The following is a 25,515-nucleotide window of genomic DNA, read 5'->3' as shown; positions in this document are numbered from 1 at the left end:
GCCGCCCGCTGAAAGCTGGCGCGACCTTGCCATGCACGCCCTATCACCCGGACGCTGGCGGTTACACCTGATCACATGCAGACGTCTGTGATTTAGTCGGGCGCTGCGGCGCGCTGATCGCACGGCGAACGACCGTTTGAACGCCGGCTGACGTTTGAGCCAGCGCCGGCGGCGATCGGCGGGCAGACGGGGCGCCGCCGCGCCCCTGGCGGCAGCGTGCCGCACTAGAACGCCATTCGGCGAGCGGCGCGCGGCGAGGCGGTGTCGTGCGCCGGTCTCGGCCGGGGAGGGCCGCCGCTGCTGCGCTCAGTTCAGCTGGGGCGAGCGTGTTATACTGCGGACTGCGAGTGTCGACGTGAGATCGGCGCGTGCGGGCGCTAGTCGTCGACCACGGGTGACGCGGCCGGCCGCAGAGCAGGGCTGACTGGGTGGCGAGCCGGTGTGCTGGCCACCGAACCCTCTACGGTGCGACGGTCAGCGTGCGCCGCTGACCAGCTGAGTCGCCTGCTGCCGCCACCACAAGGCTGGAGTCAGCACCTCGCTCTCTGTCCGCGGCTGGCATGCCGACTCCTGGCAAGGTAGGCTGTCCCAGCTAGAGCTGGGCATGAATCCGAAACCACCTAAAATATGGATGCATCAGAGGAAAATAGGCGTCCCGAACTAGAGGCGTAATTTTACACGTTGAGGAGGGGGGGGGGGGGGGCATGAACTGCAATTATTGATAGAAGAATCATTTCTAGTGTGCTGCAGCCTCGTCAAATTGCTGGCTATACGTATAAAACCTGACACGTTTTCCATGCATGCATTTTTCCCCGCTGACTTGAAGTTTGAACTGTACATTTAATTACACGTACATTATCCATGCACACATCAATACGTGTCATGCGGGGGTGGGCAGACTTCAGTGCCTTCTTGATTATTCCTCCGCTCCGGGGGAAATACTTGATACCCTCATGCCATATCGGTAGCTACTATGCCCGTGTACTATACCCGCATGATGTACCCGCAATACGCCCATCTGAAGTTGAATTTACTATTCAATTGAACCATCACCGAGTTGACTCAAATAGTTGCCTAAGCAGACCATATTTCGTCATGTCGACTCAGGAGGCAAACACCTCTTCAGTCGCTCAAAATACCTCCCTGGTCACCCTAATTGCTTCCGCAGTCATCGATCCCCCCCCCCTCAGTCGCCCAAATCGTCCAGCATTCGAGGACTTTTGCTTCCTCTTTGCATGAGGGCGGACCCAGAACGACTCATCGGGGACACCAAATTCAAAGATGTGCCTGATTTTCAAATACACTTCAGATTTCGCTTCTTTCTCTGCAACAGGCCTCTGTCAGGAGTTTCTGAAGCTATTCTCAAAGTCTAACGACATAATATTTTTTTGTCCCACCTTGGCCACCACGAGAAGGCCATAGCTTGGTGGCCACCTCACTAGATCCGCCTTCGCCAGTGGAAAATACGCTGAGATACATGCAAAACTTGAGGAAACCAGGTAATCTGACGAATGCTGAGGATGTATCAATTAGATAAGATTGTGCACCGGCCAAAAAAGGCATTGGCACTAGGACATTTGCTTCTCTACAAGAGGTTTCATGTATCCAATCGGATCAAGGCTTACACTTCCTTCCAATGGTCCCGCCCCCCCCCCCCCCCCTGACACTCAATTAGAGTTTCTTAGAACGTGCCCGGTGTATCACAAAATGAGAATAAAACTAGGGACTGCACGTGTCTCATCTGTTCATCTTCTCACAAACATATGTTTGCCTGGATTTGTCTATAGACCTTGGCATACAGACATTAGCCTGCTTTTCAGTATAAGTTTCTGATTCCTCCGGGTTCTTTCGACAAAACAAGACCCCAAATTCGGGTTCCCACTGGCTCTTTCGGCAAAACCGAACCCTGAATCCTTGTTCCCCCCGGCTAGTTTGGCAAAACAACCCTAGATTCTGGTTCCTACTGGCTCTTTCCACAAAATACGGACTGGATGCTGGTTCCCACTAGATCTTTCGGCCAAACAGATTAATGGATGCTGGTTCCCACTGGTTCTTTTCGAGACAATAGATCTGTGTTTCTCGTTGTCATTGGTTGGTTCGAGAACATAAGACGTCTGATACCGGTTGTGAGTGGTATTGTTTTAACCTTTGTACAAGCCTCGCCAGATTTATGCGAGAGGTATGCCCTCTCCCTCCGCTCAATGCACAGAATGTTTTAGCAGTCTGGGCTCAGATAATGATTCATTAATATTTCATGTACCGGTGTGTATTTTGAGACAACGTCTGTACTGCAGATCTGTATTTATTTGGACTTAGTAAGCAGTGCTTAGACTTAGCAGATATACTTTATAGGTAGATAATAACAGACTTAAATAGACGTAGTAAAAGGGTAAACAGCGCACTTCATATACAGGCACAAGAATGATACATGCATACAGAAGCACACCGCACCCTGGCGCTGGTAGGTTTCTCCTCATTCATACAAATGCAACAGAGAGGGTCCCCAAATCAAGCATGTGATTTTGCTAACTTGTATTTGAAACCCACGTGAAATAGTTGCCTAGAATCAAGCGAACAACTTCTTCAAAGTGGGTCCATTCGGGATTACAAGTGGGATGTACTTGTAGGAAAAATGTTACGTTTGTACTGTACGCTTGCCTACAGCGGCGTGGCACGTTTGAATGCGCTAATTAATTGCATTAAAATATTGCAATACCCCTCCCGATTTCAATGTTACAAAAACACTGATAGAGCTCCTGCTATCAGGGTCTCCCTAAAATTATGGCAGTGGTGCAGCGAAGAGTTCTTTGATGACATTAGCGCTGTCGAAATGAGCCAATATTGACTGAAGGGCCAATGTTGACTGAACGGCCAATGTTGTCTGAAAGGGCGACGTTGATTGAAGGGTCAAAGTGATTGGAGGGCCATTATTGACTGGGCGTTGACTGAAAATAGATCACCAAAAATCAAACCCAGCATTTCCCCCTTAGCTGAGAGAATATTAATGGCCTCTGCTATCTAATGTTAACAAAAAGGGAATAGCCCTGTAGAATCTGTCTATTTTGTGTTCGTGTCTTCTTCAGTTGTCAAACCTGCGAGTTCCTATCATATGGTGCCCTTCTTGTTGATGTCAAATCACAGTGTGTCCATGTCCGCATTTAAGAGTCACCCACCTGACCGCCAGAAATCAAGGCCGTGTAAGGGTGAGATATAGGTCAGGAATGAGGTAGTAGAAGTACGATGGTCGTGTAACCAGTGTGGATCGGCTCAGCTGATAAGTGGTCCTCCATTCACTCTCCACGGATCTACGACTTCAAAGTTAATGTGAATAAACTGTCAGGTGACAAGTACAGCTAACAAATGTGCAGCAACGACAAGCTAATATTCTCTGTAGATCATCATACTTGACTAGATGTGTTTACATTCTGGTAGTGAGGGCTTTTTCACCCAACATGAATATTTTTAAACTGGTTATTTCCAAAATGGTTAGCAGAAAAATGTTAAGGGGGCACGGGTATGGGATGGGGCCTGGGCTGTTTGTTCAGCTTAGCGCTACCCAGTGCTTTAAATGCCTTGGATAAAACTGATACATAGCGGAGTAGGTCCGCTAATGAGTTGGGTGAAATGGCGTCCAGCATGCACGCATATTTTATGCGTATATATGTATATATATATATATATATATAATATTTTATGCGTCTAGTATTTACGCGCTTTAGTGAAGTCCTAGAAGCTTGCGGTCACCTGTTCGGAGCTGCGGAGGGGATTGTTGGGTTGGCAAGGAGCCAAAGTCAACTGTCAGGATTAAGAATCATGACTTCTTGCCACGTAGGTGGAGTAGCGAGGGAAGTATGATTATGATCGATCTTAGGTTATGGCGGAGCAGTGGTTTTGACGTCTCCAGACATTCCACCAACCAGTCTTGGAGCAAAACTTATTTTGGTGGCACCACAAGTGGACGTTAGAGACAGGATACATAGACACGTAGATACTAGATAACATGCATGCAGAAAATGGCCAAACACACATGACTGCATTCCCCGTGTCCCATTTTGCAAACTGTGGCAGATCTTGGCAACATTTGATTCGGGCATAGTTGCAGCCAAGCGTTACTGCATTCTGGGTAGACGGCGCTGTGACGTCATCATGGGACTTACCACATGGCACCAATGTTACGGTGGCGTGAAACGCCGCTCTTCGCGAGCTGGTTTAAACGAAGTATTCCCATAACCAGATTGGTTTTCGGTCCAGGACATTTAATGAAGCATTTTCAGCTGGGAGATAGCGTTGGTTTGCACCAGAGATACAAAGTTGTTGATTCAATGCGCTCGCAACCTGCCCCTGACAGAAAGATGGTGTACCCCATTCACCAGCGATCTATTCCGAACAACTTAAGCCGGAAGCGCTCAGCAAGGACCTACGTAAAGAAATGCAAAATGCGTAAGTACCCTCAAAATTTGTGTTAATGGGACACAGTATGCAACACATACATAAATACATACATACATAAGTACGTAACATAAGACAGCACACACAAGTGCCCTCACACTTTGTATTTACGGGATGGACGTCGGCGAGGGTGCACCAATGACGTCTCTCACAAAGATGGGGTACGAAGGCGGCGGAAAACCTCCACCACCTGAGTAAAAAGACAGCACTTCTGCCACTTTGAATTCACTTAACAAGTTGACTTAATTTTTAACCATATGTTACATTTCCCTACCTTTTCAAGATCACTAGATGGTGCAGATGAGTAAGGGCGGGCCTGACGGTCCCGCAACATTGGATGCTCGCTGAGAAGTTGTTGAAGCTTATTTAAGAATGTGCGTCCTGTAGCCTTAGGATTATGGCTCCAGCTGTGGCCTGTAGCGTTGCCAGGGTGGATGTAAAGCTGACTTGCCCTGATGGGGGTGGTGAGTGATAAAGCTGTGAAGCGTAAATGCAGCACTTGCCATATCAGTTGACGATAAGAGATTTTGCTGCAAAATGGGACGATTTCTGACAAGTTTCGGAATGTCTACCGGTCAAAGAGCAGTTGTCCGTATCTCAGCCGGGGAAAGGTCTTGGGGGGTATATTTGGGTGGTCGGGATTTTATTCCCTGCGCATCTTTTTCATCTAACGAATCCGGCATTATGGCTTAAGTTCACCCACGCCTGGGAAGATGATAGTACAGCAGCAGCGAAATTCTTCGCACATTCCCTCTTCACCTTGTCTTATTTTCACATTTTGCACCAAATGCACTGCAGTGCAAACATAAATGAGCAATGCGCGAGGGCTAAAACTCAAATAGTGTATCAGTTTTCCTACACGTTGACTCCGACGAATATGGCGCGGATGCTGTAATTGGAAAAAGTGGTTTAGCAGGATATGCTACTGGAAGCACATCCGGGTATTTCATTGGTCTTTAGAAGGTTTAAAATGCAAGATGCACAATTTTTCACACACAAAATTGAAGTTAAGACATGAAACAGGATTTCTACCCAGTTTACGGGCGAAATCTCCGTTTTAACCATTTTACTGAAATCTACCAACCTTTTTGTAGTATCTACCAAAAACCACACCACGGGCCACCATACTTTGGTCTGATGGTGGCGTCACGCCCGCGTAGCCTTTTCTCTAGCAGCTTTGGTTGCAGCAAAAAGCTGATTTCTGAGACGGTCTTCTTAGTCTTGAATGCAACTAGATTCCTTTCATTTTGTACCTGTATGGAACTGTGTGATTTAGTGGCATTTGCAGCTGTGTCATCCCAGCCCTCCCAACTTTAAGAAGAGAGTTGGCCAAATTTGAGGACGCATGCACTTCTTTACATATTTTGGGAGTAGGTTTAGCCGTTTTCTCCGCATTGCCTCAACTTATTTGGAAAAAAGCTGAGCCCCTTAAGAGCACCTTCTTGTACCTAGAAATTCAAAGCTGACAAGAATTTTGGGCAAGATTCTCGTTCTTGCTGCTTACTTTGACATCAACTTATACTAACTATTTTTTTTTTTTTTTGCTGTATCTCAGCTTAATTGTGAGACGCCTCTCGGTTCTTGCCTGACCTCTGCATGCTCCAGGCTGGATCATATGTCTTGCTGAATTTTTCGACATAATGCCAGGCTGGATTTTGGCTCTTGCTTCTTCCCTTGACCTAGCATCAGGCTGACTCCTGGTCCTTGCTGGATCTTTCGGCTCATTGCTATACTGAGGATTATATGAGGATGCGTCCTACTTTCTGCTGTTTCCCGCGGCGTAGTTCCAGACTGATCCCTGGGTTCTCCTACTGGGATCCAGGAACCAAGAACCGGTTCCGAGATGGAATCTGGGGAACAAGACACTTGTCTGCTGGCAGCAGGACAGTTTTTCAAAATAGTCAAGGTGGAAAGTTTGTTCCCATGAGAGCATTTTGCCTAGTTGTTATGGTGTCTTGCCCTATGTTAGGGGAGACTCGGTAATTCGTATCCTGTCCAGGTAGTATTGCGGCGAGTTACTCTGAATTTATGCGGCGGATCGCAGTCCATGAGTCATTCAGCCGGCCTGCATACGCCTTGTATGTGACTGCGGTGCATTTCTATTCTGGTACATTTTATTCTTGGACAACCACAGCAGTGAATCAACATGCCCAAAAGTTAGCTGGGTCTGGACTTCACCGACCGCATTGGCAGTAACACCCGAGGTTCTTTCCCTCAAACTGCGCCATTTTGCAGTGCAGCAAGGGTTGAGGTTGTGCAAACACCCCGAACGAAGCAGAATGCTTCAGCCGTGGCTTGGGGTCGTATTGTCCCATCGCTGGACAAATTGCCCTGTTGTGAAGGTTTGAGGAAAATGGTGATCGCATTTTTCAGTGCAAAACAACCAAAATATTTGTTTCGTTCTGGAAGGAAAATTATCATAGGACATGTTAACATGGCAACAGGTGCATTTCAACTGACAACACAAGAACTATTCCATGTCATGGTTTAGTCTTACCCCATTCCACCCTACCAGCTACGGTTCAGAGACATTTCGTGGAATCGAGCCCTCCTCGTAAACTGAAAGGTTCACGTATGGCCAAGGTCACAATTTTGAGTTCTGAAGGCGTTAAGGACCTGGGAAACTTATTATAAAAAGCACTGGCTCGATGACAGGGATTTATCTAGTTTTAAAGTTTAACCCTCTAAAAAGAGTCTGCCATGCATGCAGCCCTTCCCGATTTCATTTCAGTTGAGGACCCTTGTTTTTTGTTTTCATCTCCACCGGCGGGTACTCAACTAGGAAATCTGTCCACTCATTGTTGTGAAACACTAGTGAGACATTTCTAAAGCATGCGTCCAAGGTCATGCAGGTTCAGATCGTCGTACCTTTAAGTAAAATGTGGGAAACATTTTGATTTAGGAATGGACTGGGCTTGTATGGAAAGTCGTGAAGTGTGGATTGGTGCCCACGGTGACACTGGTTCGCTAGGGTTAGGTCTAGCTGGTTTAATATGTTTTTTCCTGTTCACACCAGCCCATTGTTCTCCCTCCGCGCTGCTTAAATGGATTCCTCCGGCTGGCGTGTTTGGCCGTCCAGCGCTGTCGGTACGGTCAGGACGGTCCGGCTAGATTTGGTCGGACTCGGTCCGCCGGTTCAGAACTGCTGTTTACTGAGAACCATAAACTCTCGACCGCAGTTTACTTACTCACTGTGATGCCTTTCTAAATTGGCTGCCGGGATTCCACCTCGCGGGCGATTTCGCGCTCAGGCCGGTAGGGTGGACGCTTTCCTGAGCACGGTAAACATAATTTGGTGCCAGCGAGAAAGGCGCTGAACTAAGGAGATGTCTTCCTTGGCCGGCACGAAGGTCATTACAGGGGATGGACGTCGTCTGTTCCAGGCCTCGCCTTGGAGAGGCTACACCACTTGAAAAGCGGCGCGCTGAGATCGCAGCGTGGCAGCCGGGCCCGAGCCCAAGACTTAAGCCTGGGCCCGCAAAGCCGACTGTCGCAGTCTTCCTTTCTGGAGTTGGAATCCGTTTCATCGGGTTTGCGTGCTGTGCGTGGGTATTAGATTCGAGTCTTAGTGCGAGTCGAGTCTTAATTTCGAGACGAAGCACGGGACCTCCAGTGTCACACAGAATCACGTGAGACAAAAACAGCTCATGTCGGTGGTCACGGAAAGAGAACGTCGAAGACAAAAATTGGACTTGTTAGAGGGTCTAAATTTAACGCAAGTCGGACCTAACCATAACGCCAGACTTACTACGGGCAGTTTTGCGCTTTTTTCTTTTAATCGTTGAACAAAGTACGAACAAAGAATGGGTCTGTGGAGAGATCTGAAGCATGTGTATGATAAGCCCAAGGGAGAACCAGACTTATGGTAGAATCAATTTGATAGGCTATGCTAGATCACGCATAAATGTCTTTGATACCGAATTTTGATTTGGTTTTCGCCTTCCCGTTTCTGCTTGATATGTAATGACCATTTCGTGGTGAGGAATTCGGCATGGCGCGCCAGGTGAAGAAGACCAAGCGTGATTGCCGCTTTCCTCCTGTTACGTTATCATAGGCCAATAATGCTGTTCAACAGATGCGGAACGTTGAATTAGAATTCGATCAAAATGATGTCTTCTTGCAGTCGTAGAGCTATGATTAGCACATGCACAGTACTCGGGCGAGTCATTTGTGTTAATCTTAACATTCAACCGAAGGTAGAAGTGTGAAATTCACTGAAACGTATGCTGTTAACATCTACATATTTTTAATGTTTTCCATTGCGACGTAGGTATGGTGTTTTCAATTCAGCCACTCAACAACAATTGGCGTCGTATGACCACTGGCCGTAACTTGTTTTATGCATGACATGCATTTCAAGTTTAATGTGTGCCGCTCCTGTTCATGGATAGGGACGGCATGAGGGCAAATATGAGTAAGCAGAAAAAAACAGCAGTAAGTTTTCCGAGCTTAGCGTCGGGAGTAAGTCTGCGGGGGCAAGCCTTCCGAGCGTAGGTATTCCCGAGCGTAGGTGTTGCGGGTGTAGGTCTTATAGGGCAAGTCTTCCGAACGTAGGTATGACATGCAGTAGGTCTTCTGGGACGAAGTCACCAGGCTGATTCCCGCATTGAACCCTAGAGACGCGAGCAGCCGCGGGCGCAAGCAGGCCCGGTGACGTCACGCATGACGTCACTTATTTTGGTTAGTGCTTCGGCGGGAGCGAGGTCACATATTGCGTTCTGGTGACCAGCTCTGGTACATCTCGAACGGAGCCTGGGCGAGTTGTTGCCCGTTCCGTTTCCACCTGCAGTCCTGGGACATGGTCGCTGACGATGTCGCCAACAAAGCGCCGCCGAGCCGGAACGCGCTCAGGGCAGGGATCGAAACGGACTGATCGATCTCTGCAAGTCGGATGTCGGTTGCATTGGCCGGACGTCGTCAACCAGGCGAATGGTGTGCTTTGCTTCGGGTGCTTCAGGCGAATGGTCAAGGGTTTCTTGGAACCCTTACATTGAAGCACCAGCGCCCGTGTGGATACACAGCCGTTCACTTGGGCTGGTGCTGTTTGGCTTGTGCTTGGTGTTTTAGAAGTAGTTTCGCATCCTGACAGGGGCAGTTGGCCCAATTTAAACCAAGTGTGTGTATAAGCGTGCGGGCGTACGTGTATGCACGTGAGAACGCGTATGTACGCGCATGTGAGTTGAGCATGCACTTGTGATTATGTTTGTGTCCTTGGTTTGCGGTTCTGCTCGTGTTTTTGTGTTCGGGAGGGGGACTCTCGGCTGGAACTGTGGTCATTGGCTGATTTGTGTGTGTAACTTTGTGACCCTGTTTTAGCTCTTTGATCATTGCTTATACCATTGTTTGGTACACTTTTGGCATGTGCGTTTTTATACTGCACCTACATCTAATTTGAAACATGGACCATGACCTGAACGCGTAATAGCCACCATGTGGATGGTTTTCAATGCACTGATACTGACTTTTTTGACCACTGGGCTCCCCATCTTGCCATGAGATTGCTGCAACAACGTACGTCACGCATCCCTTGAACACAAAAAAAGACTCGTCCCGAAAGCCTTTAAAATTGAATATGTTCGGAAGCTTCAATGGCACATTTCGTTGCCATAACCAACTGTTTGGAAGCTAGGGAGGGGTCGGACCTAGTAAGGACAAAAATATTCTTACTGTGGCCTGCTGCCCATGCGTTTGGGCCAGTATACCATTTTGAGCTGCGTTCGGAATCAGTGGTCGTGACTATTTTGCTTTCCGACAATCTGATGCCACAGTCCGCGGCCTCGTTGAGCTGAAATCCAATCGCATTCCCAAGAAGTAGAAGGGTATGTTTCACCTATATCTTCCTCCTTGGTGGAAAGTTATCTCGTGAGTCGGGACGTTTACGATGTTATAAAATGCGCGGGCTGGTCTTCTCCTTCAGAATGGCTGCACTATCAGGAGTAATAAATTAGGCGTTGCCAGTCACGTGGGGCTGAAGCCCGTCCCGGCGTCGGTGTGCATGCGCCGATTGTGCTTTGGAAACAGGGTAGGTAGGTAGTCGAATACGAACACTGCGAAAAATGAGGAAAATGCGAGGGAAAACTCCGTGAAAGTGGTGTCGACCAACGAAGAGACGAAAGTTACGAACTCATCGACGGCCTTGAGATAGTTCTTTAACAATATCTCACGAATGGCACTGTGGCCATAAAAGCGTGCTGCCAGTCACGAACAGGCTGCCTCGGTGAAAACATCATGCAATTGGGTAGGGAGCTTATTATTTTGGTGAAAGAGTCAAAACAATGATGTCTCCATCTCGCGTGAAGCAATGCTCTATGCGTCAATGGCGATAGTGGTGACGACAGGCGGCATTCTCCTCGAATGGTGTGTTAAGAATGCCACCATCCATGCCTTATTGTGGACACACTAATAACGTTTTAGAAAATATATTCAACGTGTGCCCTGATTTTGTGATAATTATAGGACAACTTGACCTTCGCTGCCACGGTACATTTTGCAGCCTACCACGAAGTGAGAAATATGAACTGCTTCCGATTTATCTACCAATGTGTTGACGCAAAGCCATCAGCAACGAAAAACTAAGGACATCATACAAAATCTACAAGTTTTATATAGGCTGTGTTTTGTTTTTGTTTCGGTTTTTGTTTTGCTGGGGACCTTATGCGGTAGCGGTACTACTTGAACTTGTCTTATATGACGCCAGGCCACAGCACGTGTTTTGATTTCTCTCTGGACCGTACACTTCGAACAGCCATGCGTAAAGAGAATGTTACAGATTTAAATATTTTGAAGCAAGCATCATGTATGAAATACGCTCACTTACAAGTATTTTGTATGGTTTTAGGTGGCAGAAGTCTGCTGAAGACAGCACAATTTCTCTATTTAGTATGTATGCTCTTGAATGCGTCATTGTATTTGATTTCGTCATGGAACGTTTGTATGACGTCATTGCCGCCAAACTAGCCGTGCGAAATTGCCACCGTAGCCCTCACTTGTAGTACTTCAAACTCACCGAGAGGTGGCAGTGGCGGTGCTGGAAGTGTTCGCTGAGACAAGGCAAATATCGTCATCTGCCCGTGTAGTGTCTCTTTGTCGTGGTGGTTTTGTGTATGCATCATTGAGATCAAGGTATTTAATTATATTCGCACACTCGGTGATCGCGCTGCTATATGATTAAATGCCTTAATTTCGTGATAACTAGCAGCCATGTCGAACTTCTTTTATTCTGTAGCACAAAGCGTGGTGCGTGATTGAAACTTGCACAGTCTGCTCAGCATTGATTGAAAGCCAATTTACGTCCACAATTTTTGGAAGTCGTGCTCACAGACGCCAGTTCCGAACGTCTTGACAATGCATTTCTTCTTGACCTTGAACGCCTCATGACCTAAGGGATGGCAGGGTTTGAACGACGTGACTATGACGTCACGCATGCTAGAGTGTCTCTGAAAAAGTCTGCCTGTCTTTGCGGGAGTGTGGCGTAGAGACTATTTCGTACAATCTATTTCAAGGCCATTCAGACATCCATGACGCCACAGCAACACCATTCGGATGGTTATTTCACTTCGAAACCCCATACAAACGGGGAATACCCCTGTCGCAGAGGGAAAACCGGGAGCAAGACGACGCGACGGTCATGGGGCCACGCTGGTCGCGAATTATACGAAAGGTCACACACGCAATTATCCAATCGTTGACTAAGCATTAGCATGATGCATCGTTCATTATCAAAAGTATGTTCGAGATGACTGGAGCTCACATAAAGTTTTTTTAGTTCATTGAACCGGCCCGTGACCGACTGGGGTTTTGGCACGAGAGTTTTGCCTGATGGTGGTGGTTACTTTGAACTTGGAAGTTCAGGTCGGAAAAGAAACTATTTCAAATTTTGAAACATGCCAGCCAATCAAGGCAAGGCATGGACTGCTTAGCCAGCTTGTAAGAGTCACTTGGCCATGCTATACCAACCAAAGGGAACGTATTGTATAAGTTCGCAGAAGGTACATGACCACTATGGAGCCTGTGCTATTCCAGGCGTGTCCACGTGTATAGGCATATCAGCTGACGGCGCTCGAACCAAAGGACGTCAGGTGAAGCAGCACATAGTGTCGCAGCAGACCATCGGCCAAGCGCAGTGTCGCGGCAGAGCATCTGCGCCGACCGCAGCTGGCTGCTCACTGAGCCGAGGTGCGACACACTGCTAGCCGTCGCACCGACCGAGCTCAATTGCGCCAGCACTGGGCACCGGCTGCACCTCCTAATTAGGGGTGGTGAACTGAGCTGGACAGCTGCTGCCGCCGGGCCGGCTCAGATCTGGGGCCCACTGTCCCGTCGGCCGTCACGTCTGTCCCGTGCGGAGGCCGCTGCGCACGCATTGCGGGACGGCCACGCTCGGCGTGTGAGGTTGACGCCCGTTCACCTCCCGTTCGTACCCGCTCCTCTCGGCCCGCTGCGGCTTTGGACGCCGGAAAGGCGCATTTCCGGTGATGCATGGTGCAGCGGCTTCCTATTGCGCAGTGTCGTGTCGTGGACTGCAACCTCTGCACCGCTCCGTGCGGTTTTCACGTGGAAGTATTTCAATTCGAGTTGCCAAGTTATTATCATGATTAACGGGGCTTTTCCCGCGGCGCGCTGGCAAATGAGGGACGGTCATCCGACTGAGGCCTTAGGCGGGCAGCGTATTCGAGTCACCCAGCCGAAGCGGAACGGGCTGGCTGCCAGCCGCCGCGGCTTGTTGGTTTTCAACAACCCTATATGGACCATCCGGCGGCACGATGTCGGCACCAGGCAGATTCGACGGCGGTTAATCATGTCCACCAACAATCCTCTCCACATCGAACGCCACCATCGTGTTTCAAAGGGAGTGTTCCACATTTGCATGGGGTTTTAAACTGGAACAGTCATCTTGAAGATCATTCGGTGCAGTTCACAGCCCCGCCCTTCTTAAGGTCCGACACCCTCTAGCTCCTGAGCCACACACCCGCGAAGACGTTTGTACCGTTTCCTGCGACTTTTTCAAAGTTACCCAGGCATCCATGACGTGATAATAACGACATTCAAATTGTGTCATTCGACTTGCCATGCAGCGTTCAGGGACAAAACAAATATAATTGTTGAGTTGTTCGTATCTGGCGTTCGTGGGCACGATTTCCAGATATAACGGCACTCACTTGGTTCTTAACCAACGTAGTGCGAGCTGTGCAAGATTCGAACACGACTTACGTTTTGTGCTACGTAATACAAGAGGTCATGCATTCTTTTTAGACGTTACGGAAATAAGACTTGCAAGTGAATGACTTGAGAATAACGCTATAACCGAACATGCGAATGCAAGTAAGTACCTTAACTCACGGACAAATATGCACTAACACTGAGAGAGAGGGCTAAAATACGAGCACCTGATGACATTTGGTTCAGTACGCATCCTGCACCGTCGCAGGCCGCCTCTCAGAAGATTGAAGAACTACAAGTGAGTGTTGTAATGCAGGCGTTCCATGACGCAATCAAATAATGACGTATGGAAGAACATATTTACTAAATAGAAAAATTGTGTTGTCCAGAGCAGCCTTGCACTTAAAACATACCAATGGGTATAAGCGAGCTTATTTCATCATACCTGATGCAGGGCTCAATATAGTCAACTGTGGAGCATATCCTTTGAGGGTAACGCATTCCCTATAGTATCCTCTATTTTCCTGGAAGGGAATGGATTTCGTTTAAAGGGAACGCTCCTCATTTGAAGATATCGAGGCAAACATGAGATATGAATAAATATGCTTACTTATAACTATGGGTATACTTTTAACAGCAAAAGATTGCTCTAGAACACGCAATTTGTGTTCAGTAAATATGTTCCCCAATACGTCGTTGTTGGATTTCGTCACCGTGCTTTGCATAGCATTCATTGGTAACCAACTAACGGCTGTTATATTTGGAAATCGTGCTCACGAACGCCAGATAGGAACGACTTGACCATTATGTTTTTTAGGCCTTGATCGCGGCATGCCTAATGAAATCGCAGGATTTGAATGGCGCTGTTATGGCGTCATAGATGCTTGGGTGACTGAAATAGTCTCCCCAAAATAGACCGCTCATTTCGCGGGTGTGTGGCGCAGAAACTGGATGGGTTTAGGTCTTGAGACGGGCAGGGCTGTGAATTGCACCGAATGACGTTCAAGATTGTCATTTCGGGTCAAAACCCTATACAGATGTGGAACACGCCCTTTAGGGGCTTGAACGGGTAAGGGGGTTATCAAATTTGATAAGCCAGGCTCAACGTAAATGCTTTGATATGCTTTGTGGGCGCTCTCACTGTGGCTCAAACTGCGACCACGTGTTACATAGATCCACGGACACCATCGCGAACTGGATTTAAAGTGCAACGGACGCTAGCTTCTTTGAAATGTCATGCATAGGATCTTCAGCCGGCTTGATCTGCGTCCAGGGGCGTCCAATGGGCATCTGTGCCCAGCCGGCTAGATTTGCAGATGCGCCCATCGACCGCGGTTACCATTGCCGACAACCCCCAACAGTTAAGATCAGGTCTCGCCGTTTAAAAAATTCAAATTTGAATGGCTCAACGGCGGCTCCTGGCAGTTGCAAAGCTGTGGGTCACGCCGGCTCCGCCGATTTCTAATGAGCCGGTCCGACGCGTGCCTCGGCCCGACGGCCGGCTGCTGAGTGACCGTCCGTTGGTGACGCCGAGCGCGGCTGGTCACTATGTCATCAGCAAGCACGGCTGGTCACCGGATCACCAGCGCTCGCCAAACGCCTCGGCGACGGGCGTTGTCGCTCCTGCCGTGATACTGCTTCTCGCTTCGGCGACGAGCGTTGTCGCTCCTGCCGTGATACTGCTTCTCGCCTCGGCGACGGGCGTTGTCGCACCTGCCGTGACGCTGCTTCTCGCCTCGGCGACGGGCGTTGTCACACCTGCCGTGACGCTGCTTCTCGCCTCGGCGACGGGCGTTGTCACACCTGCCGTGATGCTGCTTCTCGCCTCGGCGACGGGCGTTGTCACACCTGCCGTGATGCTGCTTCTCGCCTCGGCGACGAGCGTTGTCGCTCCTGCCGTGACGCTGCTTCTCGCCTCGCGGGTGCTGCGCTGGGTTTGAGCTGTGACGTAGTGTGTCGCTGACCCCGGCTGGCTGATGGGATCCGCCAAACATCGCACGAACATCGTATCTCCCGGCACTGAATCCGTTACCACCCTGGCGCTGAGAGCGGCGCGGACCAGCGCGTGTTCACCAGCTCATTTACGGCGGCTTCCAACAAGGTCATACTCATCGCCAAGTACATATACCACACACGTGCCCCTGGTACACGGCAGCCGGGGCAGATGTACCTCGCGGGCGTAGTTCACGATGGCTGAAAACCAACACACATTTGAAAACTACGATACAGATTCATTACATCGTCATACAGCATGAATACCGGTACTTGTCCTGTTGAAACTGGTTGAGAATAAGATAAGATCATTGGAATGCCGATTATCATAGCCGGTTTCTAAATTCCTGTAATGCACTAACTGAATGCCCGTTTGATGTAACGAGTCAACGTCTTAATGCACTGGTCGCACCAAGAAGTACCCTAACAGCCATTCATGCCTTATAATCACAATAGTCCACATTCACTCAGCCCATCTTTGTGGACTGGAAAAGGCAGGAACAGCGCGCTGGATTGTGTCGGAAATGGGCCCATGGACATTTTGGTGTAACTATACTGATATTAAAGTGAAATAAGGGTACCTACTTCCAACAACTATATACGTGATATTCGTTAGTAATTTGTTTGTTGAGTGCATTTTAGGTCACGGACTTTGCTCACAGGATCGAAAAGCTCGAAGATAAAACGGACACAAGCTGCCAAACTGTGTAGACAGCCAAAAAGCCAAAAACCTCCCCTACCGCAAGATTAATGAATCCGTCGGCATACGCAGGCTGAAACCCCTCCTAAATAGAAATACTTCATCCTGAAAAATGATGGCAATACTAATACAGTACTTAAAAGCAATATCAGACCTTACAATACGTAGGTTGTGTAACGTGGCACTGTGCAAGGCGAGTGTATTTAATCGCCTGTGGTTTAAAAAAAAACTTCGGTCGAAGTGTGGGAAATATGTGCAATTAGAGTGCGTGTGTGCGGAAAAATACGTTCTCAGCACTGCCTGGCATCTGGTGTCCGCTTTATATTTCAATTTTTTCGATTCCGTAAACAAGGTCGGTGGCAAACAATTGATCCAAAATGCAACTTACTCGGCGAATATCATGTACAAGATTATTATCAGGTCATCTTAATTCACTACTATGCTTAACATGCTTTAAATTTAAGAAACACTGCACCATCTTTGAACTAGCTGTAATGTTGCTGAAATACATTTCGTTCCAAATTATTGATTACCCTTAAAATCAAGCACCTGCATTTATATACATATATATATATATATATATATATATATATATATGTATATATATATATATACACCCATATACATATATATTTGAAATGTATAGGTGTTCTGTACAGCATAAGTCTTTTGCTGAAAAAATTAGGTATTTCACTAGCGCCGAGGTTTATCCCAAATAAGGTCCTTCGCATAACCGGAGCCTAGAGCCGCTCATGCGCATATCCCAAATAAGGTCCTTCGCAGAACCGGAGCCTAGAACCGCTCATGCGCATGCACGTGCCCTAAATTTTGGCGAAATGCCTGCAAGGGATGTTTAAGAGAAGTTAGAAAATGTAAGCGATCTATGCGAAACCGTTTCCAGTGAAGAATACAAGGGGAATAACAGGGCTAAAGCCCAGATGCATTTATCCTCACGACCCCGGTGCCAACGATGAATTCACCAAGGCAATCGTTGTTCGATCTTTCGCCCTCGTCTGGTATGTCAGTTCGTACGTGTGCAAACTAACACGCTTAACGAGGATGGCAGTCCAAACGATTCTTCCACCCGTGATGCTACTAATACCTCGTCTCGATCCTTTTGTAAAAATGGCTCACCTCCTCGTTTGGAAATGGCGGCGAGAAAAGTTCGATATCTCAGCTTCCTAGCTACGGAACAATACACATTTGGTGGTCACCCAGCGCACCTGCACGTCTTTCGTGTGCGGATGCGCTGGTTCGACCGGACCCCGCCTGGGGAGGTGCGGGCGGCGGCCCCGCACGCCTGGCGAGGCAGCCCCGCTACAGCGTCGACGTCTCCGCCCGCCCGCCCTCCCGGCCGGCCGCCTGCCCGCCTGCCTGCCTGCCTGCCTGCCTGCGTGCGTGGTCACGTGACTGGCCGCGGAGGTCACGCACCCAAGCCAGGGCCGGCGGCCGGCGGCGGCCGGGCGTGAATGGCGCCGCAGTCGCACGCCGCCGCGTCCCGGGCCACCCCGGCCAGCCGAAACGAGCCGGTCGCTGCGTCTGTCGCAGAAGTGCGGGCTGGAGGCGTGCAAGGTGGGCACGGGATTGTAGACCAGGCTAGAGACGCAATTTTTCAACCCGCCGACCCGCCTCATGTGCACCTGTATGGGTCTGCGTACTTTTGGCCGGGCTGTGGACCCAGACATGCCGGGCCTGTACGGGCTAACAATTTTAAGAATGAAAATGATGTTTTTGGCAAGCGCATAGTTTTTCAACCCTTCCAAAAATCGATTTGCACAACACGTCTATGAACAAATCCTATTTGGGTTATTATAGCAAGGGACTTGGTGACAGGGAACCCATGGTATGACCTCTGAAAGATGATGCATCAGTGAACCAAGACGCACAGACGAAGCAGTTTTGTGGATATTTCTCTCCGAAGACACCAACAAATGCAATCCAAATTTTCTCAGATCAGCCTGATTTCGTGATGAAATTACCAAACATATAGCATTTGCTGACATTTCATAACGATGAAGTGACCGAAGTCTTACCTCAGTTACGTAGCATCGCTCCCTGCTCAATGCAGCCGGCGGATAGTTTTGTATCACATGGAACGGTTGTCGACAAGTGATTAGTGATAATTTATCATTGTTTATTCTGTCTTGCTTTTTTAATGCATACAGGACCGTAGTTACGACACGATAACGGGTTGTTAGCTTGCTATGCACGACATGTTTTACTATTCCTGCGATTGTCAGTAATGTTCAACGTATATGTTTTACACATATTCATCTTTTGTTTTGTTCTGCCACCTCTTCCGATTTCTGTATGCACACCAAAGTATGTGTAAAAATTCCAGCTTAACATAAGACGTCACCGTGCAATGATCACCGTCACCGCATATCACCGTCAATCCGTGCAATTCACAAGTATAACCTTTGTAAGTCTTCAGATTCTCTCATTTTTGAGCCAGGCGCACTCGAACTGGTACGAACTATTTCAGCCGCCCAATTTGAAGTCACCCAGTGATGTATGACGTCATAAAGGCGTCACACGCATTCCTGCTCCCCGATGGCCCTACTGTGTTCAGGGCTAAGGAAAATGCGACTATGGACTGCACGAATCGCCACATCAACAGACAGCAGTTAGCGTTCAGCCAACTCAACGCGTTGAATACGGGCCTCGATCACGAATAGCGTTTTGTAATACACGGTACAGGCATTTGGTCAGATCTACTAGTTCCGGCAAACCTTAGGCAGGAATTCGAGTAACTCTAGAATAACGCAATAACCGATAATGTAAATGCAAGTAAAAAGCATGACATCACGGAAAATATACAAGAACATCAAGAGAAAGGACCAAAAACACGTGCACATAACCGTGGTTTGTTTTTCACGCGCATAAATTAACAAGATACCTTGCGGTGAGTTTAAGTAGGACAAGTGACTTAGCACGTCAGCTGCAATAGAAATTCCTACACGACCAGTCTGGTAGCGATTCTTATGGCCATAAAAACGTCCCATGACGTAATCAAACGGTGATGTATTGGAGATTGTATTTACGGTTAACTTGTGTTGTCTAGAGCTGTGTGTTGTGCTTGAAAGCATACCAATTTTTCAAGTGAGCTTTTCATATTGGATACTTGGTTGAACATCTTTAAATGTGGAGAATTCCCTTTAATGTGAAAAGTACAGCATTTGGGACGGTCGAGGATTGTGACTCAGTGCGCTTTCCCCGGTTCTCTGTCCCATTCCCCTGGTTTTCTCCTGCGAGGCCGTCTGTTCATCCCGGCTGACGGCTTTGTAGGCCCGGCGATACTGGCGGCTCGGCATGGGTCGCGGCGCCGCGTGCGTCCTGCGTGCGGGACGGCGGCCCGCGCCGGGCCGGGCCGGGCCGGGCCGGTGGTATGTGGCGCGCGGGCACCGGCGGTACCTGAGCGTCGCCTGACCCTTGCGCAGTCTCGATCAGCTGGCGCCCGATCGTTAGCGGGCGCCCACTTTGAAGGCTGGCCTGGTCGGCCTGCCATTGGCCGCCGGCCGTGCAGGCGCAGGGCCGGCCGGCTGCGCGGCGGCGGCCGCGGCGGGCGCGGCCGGGCCGGCGCGTGAGACCGCTGCCCTCGCGCAGGCTCGCCAGCGTGGGACGGTCCGGCCGGGCCGCGGCCGGGCGCGGCATAATTAGCTCTGGTCCGCGGCGGTGTCCAAGGCCCGGCGTGGCCCGCTCCGGGCTGCATCTCATCGGCCCGGGTTGGATGACCCTAATGAACTCGGACGCGCGGTACGCACTGCTGCTCAGATGGGACGTGTGACTTGGGACTGGTGCGGGACGGGTGCCAGTGGGCCGGCGGGTGGTTGAGACTGGTGCGGGGTGGACGACTGCCGGCAGGCCGGCGGGTGGCTCCTCAGTCCTCGTCTGCCGGCCCTCGGAGATGGCGCGAGCCCTACGAACAACCCTGCTGTCCAGAGGTGACGGAGCCACCCACACTCTTTGGTTACCCAGAAGCGACCGAGCCGCGGCGTCTCGTCTGCCGATGCCAATCCGTCCGTCTCCTGTCTTTGGTACGAAGGGCAACTGTTTGTGAAAGCGCTGCTGGACTCCGGCGAGCCTGCGCTGCTCCCCCACGTGGTGGGCATCCGGTGAGACCGAACCCCTCCCCGCTCGCATTGGGCCGCCCTAGAGGGCGGACCGTTCCCTCTTACTGGACGTCCGGTGAGTCGGACCCATCCCTGCGGCGCCGGGCGGCCCTGGAGGTTGACTCGCTGGGCGTCCGGGAGGTGGGAGCGCTCCCTCTCGTGCTCTGGGTGTGCCCGCCGTTAGGACGCGGCGTACGCTGGGCGCCGCGGGCCCGGACGTAACGGTGCACGCCGGGCCGCCGGCGCTTGAGGTAGGCCGGCCGCGCCGCCTGGCTCCGGGCTGGACGGCTCGGCGGCCGCACACCCGGCCGCCAAGCTTCCGGCCTGATTCGGCGGTGGGCGCGGCGCAAGTAGCTGGATCAGACAGCACTGCTCATGGCACGGCTCGACGGCCGGCGAGGCGCGGCAGCTTGTGAGACCGCCTCTTGCTTTGGCTTAAATATTGGAATGACCAGGGCAGATTCACCAAGGCTCCGGCATCGCGCCGCGTGCTGATGACTGTCGCATTTTCACTATTGGCGCTGGACAGGATAGTCAAGACCACGCGTGACTGTTCGCTGTTGGCCGTGGGTGGCGCTTTTATTGTTAGGATTCACGTGCGCGCGAGTCCTGTTTTACGAAAGTTTCTATCTATGTCGTACCTGTACCCCAAATTTTGAACGATTCGCGTATATTCTTCAGCACAGCGTATGCGTATGTATTCAAATTATATTTATATATGTATGAATAAATGAATATATATATATATATATATATATATATATATATATATACACGTATATGCTAGCGTACTTTAGAGTCGACAACACGAGCCTTCTGGTCCGATAGCCATCGCCGCCGCTCGTGATCGAAACTATCCACCTTCGTTTGTTTAATGCCGCTGGTGCCGCATTCCGTTCATTGATTCGGGCCGTGTTTTGGCGGCTGGTGTTAGGCAGCGGCGGCGCCCCTCTGGCCGCCGCGCTGGGTGGGCCACCTCCCGCACAAACAGCGGCCGCCACCCCACACTCGCTGACCCGGCGCGCAGAGAGCGAGCCGTGCTCTCGAGCCAAGGCCTCGTGGGCTGCCGTCAGCGACGAGACAGCCGGCTTCCGCCCGACCCGGACAGAGTCGGCCTCTCCAGCTCCCGTCAGAGGCGGCGCGAGGAACGGACAGTCTCCTCTATCTTACGTCACGGGTGTCGCTTTACGACGGCACCCACCGACAACTGCGGCGCTTTCCAGGTACTACCGCTGTCACTGGCTCAGCTACCCCGGCACCGCTATTGCCGTTGCAGCGGAAGAACAAACGGCCTGCCGTGTAGCGGTGCCGGTGAGGCTTTTTGTAACAGGTGACGACCTGTGGCCGCGTGATGTCAGGTGCGCCGACATGAGCTCCGCGTGACGTCAGGTGCGCCCGCACGGGCCCCGCGTGACGTCAGATGCGCCCCCACGGGCCCCGCGTGACGTCGGATACGCCGACACGGGCTCCGCGTGACGTCGGATACGCCGACACGGGCTCCGCGTGACGTCAGGTGCGCCGACACGGGCCCCGCGTGATGTCACGTGCACTGAAACGGTTTTTGCGTGACGGAGATGTGCCGACACGGGCTCCGCGCGACGTCAGATGTGCCGACACGGGCTCCGTGTGGCTGCGCGGACTGGACCAGCGCGTTCGGACCCGGCCATGGGCGGCGGTGGGCGCCGCCGCGGCGCACGCCGGCATGGCTGGGCTGAACTAGCCCGCGGCTAGTCGGTGACAGCATTGTTCCGCACGTCGGTGGCTGATTCTCCAGCAGTGTTCCGCACGTCGGTGGCTGATGCTCCAGCAGTGTTCCGCACGTCGGTGGCTGATGCTCCAGCATGGTTCCGCACGTCGGTGGCTGGTGCTCCAGCATTGTTCCGCACGTCGGTGGCTGGTGCTGCTGCGCTCGCGATGGGCAGGATAGCGGTGGAGGCCAGCCGTGACTGCTGTCGACTGTCCTCAGGCCGGCAAGCGGCGCTGCGCCCCTCGTGAGAGCGCAGTGAATGCCTCGCTGTCCGCTGCTGGATGTCATGACGGCTAGTGGTGTGCGATTCGGATACTTACTCGCTGCGTAACCATGGAGGGCGCGGCTGCTTGTCCCACCGTGTATCTCAGTCGTGTAGGGGCGGGCCGTCGCTGTGGCCGGGAGCCCCGGTCCCGGCGGAGCGGTCGTCAGCCGTCGTATGGGAGCGGGCCGTCGCTGTGGCCGGGCGCCCCGGTCCCGGCGGGGCGGTCGTCAGCCGTCGTATGGGAGCGGGCCGTCGCTGTGGCCGGGAGCCCCGGTCCCAGCGGGGCGGTCGTCAGCCGTCGTATGGGAGCGGGCCGTCGCTGTGGCCAGGCGCCCCGGTCCCGGCGGAGCGGTCGTCAGCCGTCGTATGGGAGCGGGCCGTCGCTGTGGCCGGGAGCCCCGGTCCCGGCGGAGCGGTCGTCAGCCGTCGTATGGGAGCGGGCCGTCGCTGTGGCCAGGCGCCCCGGTCCCAGCGGGGCGGTCGTCAGCCGTCCGCCGGCGCGTTCCGTTATTTCGCCGCGGCAACCCCGCAGGCGTTTTTGACAAACGCGTAATCGATGACCCAGCTCATCCAAGGAAATGATGAGTCGCGTCGACCATTTGTTTCGGCCGAAGGCATGCGACCTCCGGCCGCAAGCCAGGTCACGACAGCGGCCGAAGACATGCGACCTCCAGCCGCAAGCCAGGTCACGACAGCGGCCGAAGGCATGCGACCTCCAGCCACAAGCACAGGTCACGACAGCGGCCCAGAATGCGAACATTCGTGTTGTTACGGTGTCACCAGGTGCTACGGTGTTGCGGTGTCTCGTCTAGCGGAGCCGTTTCATTGAGCGAACTTCGTTGAGGGCGGACTTTGTGTGAAACCACGCTTGGCTAGTGGGACCTGCGACTTCATGTCGACGCGGCCGCGCGGGGCGGCGGGCGCGTCGCGACCACTCGTGCCGTGGACTGGCGTACCACAATCTGAGAGCACGGCCGACAGCCACGGCGCCGCGCCACTCGTGCCTTGGACTGGCGTACCACAATCTGAGAGCACGGCCGACAGCCACGGCGCCGCGCCACTCGTGCCTTGGACTGGCGTACCACAATCTGAGAGCACGGCCAACAGCTACGGCGTCGCGCCACTCGTGCCGTGGACTGGCGTACCACAATCTGAGAGCACGGCCAACAGCCACGGCGTCGCGATGCATTTCATTAAACTTGGGCAACGTAGGGCTGGTGGCACTGCGGAGCGGCTTTTCTCATCATTGCTCATTTGTCGCACTAATATCAGCCGGTGGTGTTTCAGGCTCACGGTGTTTTTACGCTATCGTGTTTGACAGGCGAAGTCTCGCATGAATGAACCTCCGCGTTTTGCCCAGCCAATGCCAGTCGATAATCAGCGCGTTAAATGCGTAACACATATGAGCGACATAGTTTTTTCTTCAACTTAGCCGGTATTTCGTTACGTTCCGGAGCGTTCTTGACAAGACCTACCGAATTGACCTAGATTACAAGCGAGCTGCACTGGCTGGGAACGGAATAATGCGGGTGTGGAGACCACCCTGGCCCCCACGCAGTGCTGCACGTCCATGCGGGCGGCCGCAGCCCTGACTGGCCGGCAGGGAGGCTGCTCCCGACTGGCGTCCGGATGGGCGGCGGCCGCAGCCCTGACTGACCGGCAGGGAGCCTTCTTCCGACTGGGGTCGCTCAGCCGGCTGGGCTGGGTGGGACCCTCCCCGCGCGGTGGCGCGCTCAGGGGGCAGCGGCCGGGCGGCGGGCGGCCGGCGCAGCGCGCCGCGCCGCGCCGCGCTCATTTGATGAAGTAGGAGATCGGACCCAGCCGCGCAGATCAGCTGACGCCCACGCCAGGCGGCCTGGGCGGGAGGGGAGATACAGCCGCCGCGGTGAGACCGACTCGGCGGACAACGCTGAGCTGCTACTCGCGGTCGGCGGCCGGCGACAAAAACGTCACGATGACCCTCGTATTGGCGGCGTCGCTCGCCCGACCGTCGTATCGATCACAAGTCGCCCTTCTGACCTCCCAGCAGCAGCCAGCGCGGGCTGCTGGAGCGGCCCGTCGGCCAGGTCGGCTCACTCGGCAGTCGTGTGACCTGATGCGGTCAGCGACGGCCGAGGCCCACCGGCTGCCGCCCTCAACCGCCTTTTCAGTCGGCTCGGCCGGAGGCAGCGGATGAAGATCAATACCGGAGTCGAGCGCCCGGACGGGTGTGGAGCGCGCGGGGCTCCGACGCCGCCGGCGGGACCCGGCTCAGGGGCAAACCAAGCTTGGAGTGATGCTCGGTTAGCTGCGACGCCTGTGGCCTGCTGTGGATGGATGGCGTGTCACGGACGCCAGGTTTGGGTAGGGGAGTGGCTGTGAGCTTTGCGAATGGAGGGTGCGGTGATGTTTAGTATGGAGTTGGTTTTTCTTTCAACTAAGCTTAGAAGAATCCAGTTGTATGACGCGTAGCGTCATGTTAATCGTTGCCCGACGAGAATGAATGACGGATGCCTCCAAGGTTTTATTAACCAATTTGATACTTTTTTAGAGATATTTTACTGATGTTTTCGGTGACTGACTGTATGATATTTGCATGCGTTCCAACGGTTTTCGGCGCATGGGTCAATGGCTTTTCAGCACCCTTGTCCGAATAGTTCGTGACCTATGTCCCAATTGTGAAGGTCATGTTTGCCAGGTTTCTCTCCAAATTGACATTACAGCTCACTTGTTGGCGATTGAGACATGCTACTTGATTGTTATATAACTCTAAATAAATTTGACATCAGTAACATCAGGCTCAGTTGTGTCCGGCGGTGAAGGGTCAGGTCATTAGATCTGAAGCGAGGTCAGATATGTTCAATCAATACTTAATGACGGAGCCTCTTCTGGTATCCAGAGACGACTAGTGACAATGGAAATGTATGTTGCGTGGTAATCGGCGTCGGCCCAGCTCCAGCACGCCATACCTGGCAGATAAGACCTTTGTAGCATCAGGCACGCAACATTTGGTTTCAATAGCTCATTCTTAGCACACGCAAGAAGTCTTGCATACTCCGTGCCCTCTACCACCAGTCAGCGAACAGAACAAAATCGGTTCGAACGTATGGTG

The 25,515-nt window shown here is 51.9% G+C and overlaps 1 protein-coding gene across 1 annotated transcript in view; it reads left to right on the top strand.

Annotated features, from left to right (window-relative positions):
* The first annotated feature begins 253 nt into the window (after window positions 1-253).
* The window catches only part of LOC119093416 (protein turtle), a 93,249-nt gene continuing 67,987 nt past the window's right edge, over window positions 254-25,515 (top strand). The window contains exon 1 of the mRNA XM_037216371.1: window positions 254-578. The gene's annotated coding sequence lies outside the window, so the exon portion shown is untranslated. The remainder of the gene's footprint in view (window positions 579-25,515) is intronic.

Source organism: Pollicipes pollicipes, unplaced genomic scaffold (assembly GCF_011947565.3).
Source record: "Pollicipes pollicipes isolate AB1234 unplaced genomic scaffold, Ppol_2.1 Scaffold_4002;HRSCAF=4701_pilon_pilon_pilon, whole genome shotgun sequence".
Taxonomy (NCBI): Eukaryota; Metazoa; Arthropoda; class Thecostraca; order Pollicipedomorpha; family Pollicipedidae; genus Pollicipes; species Pollicipes pollicipes.
This window is presented reverse-complemented; position numbering and strand designations above follow the sequence as displayed.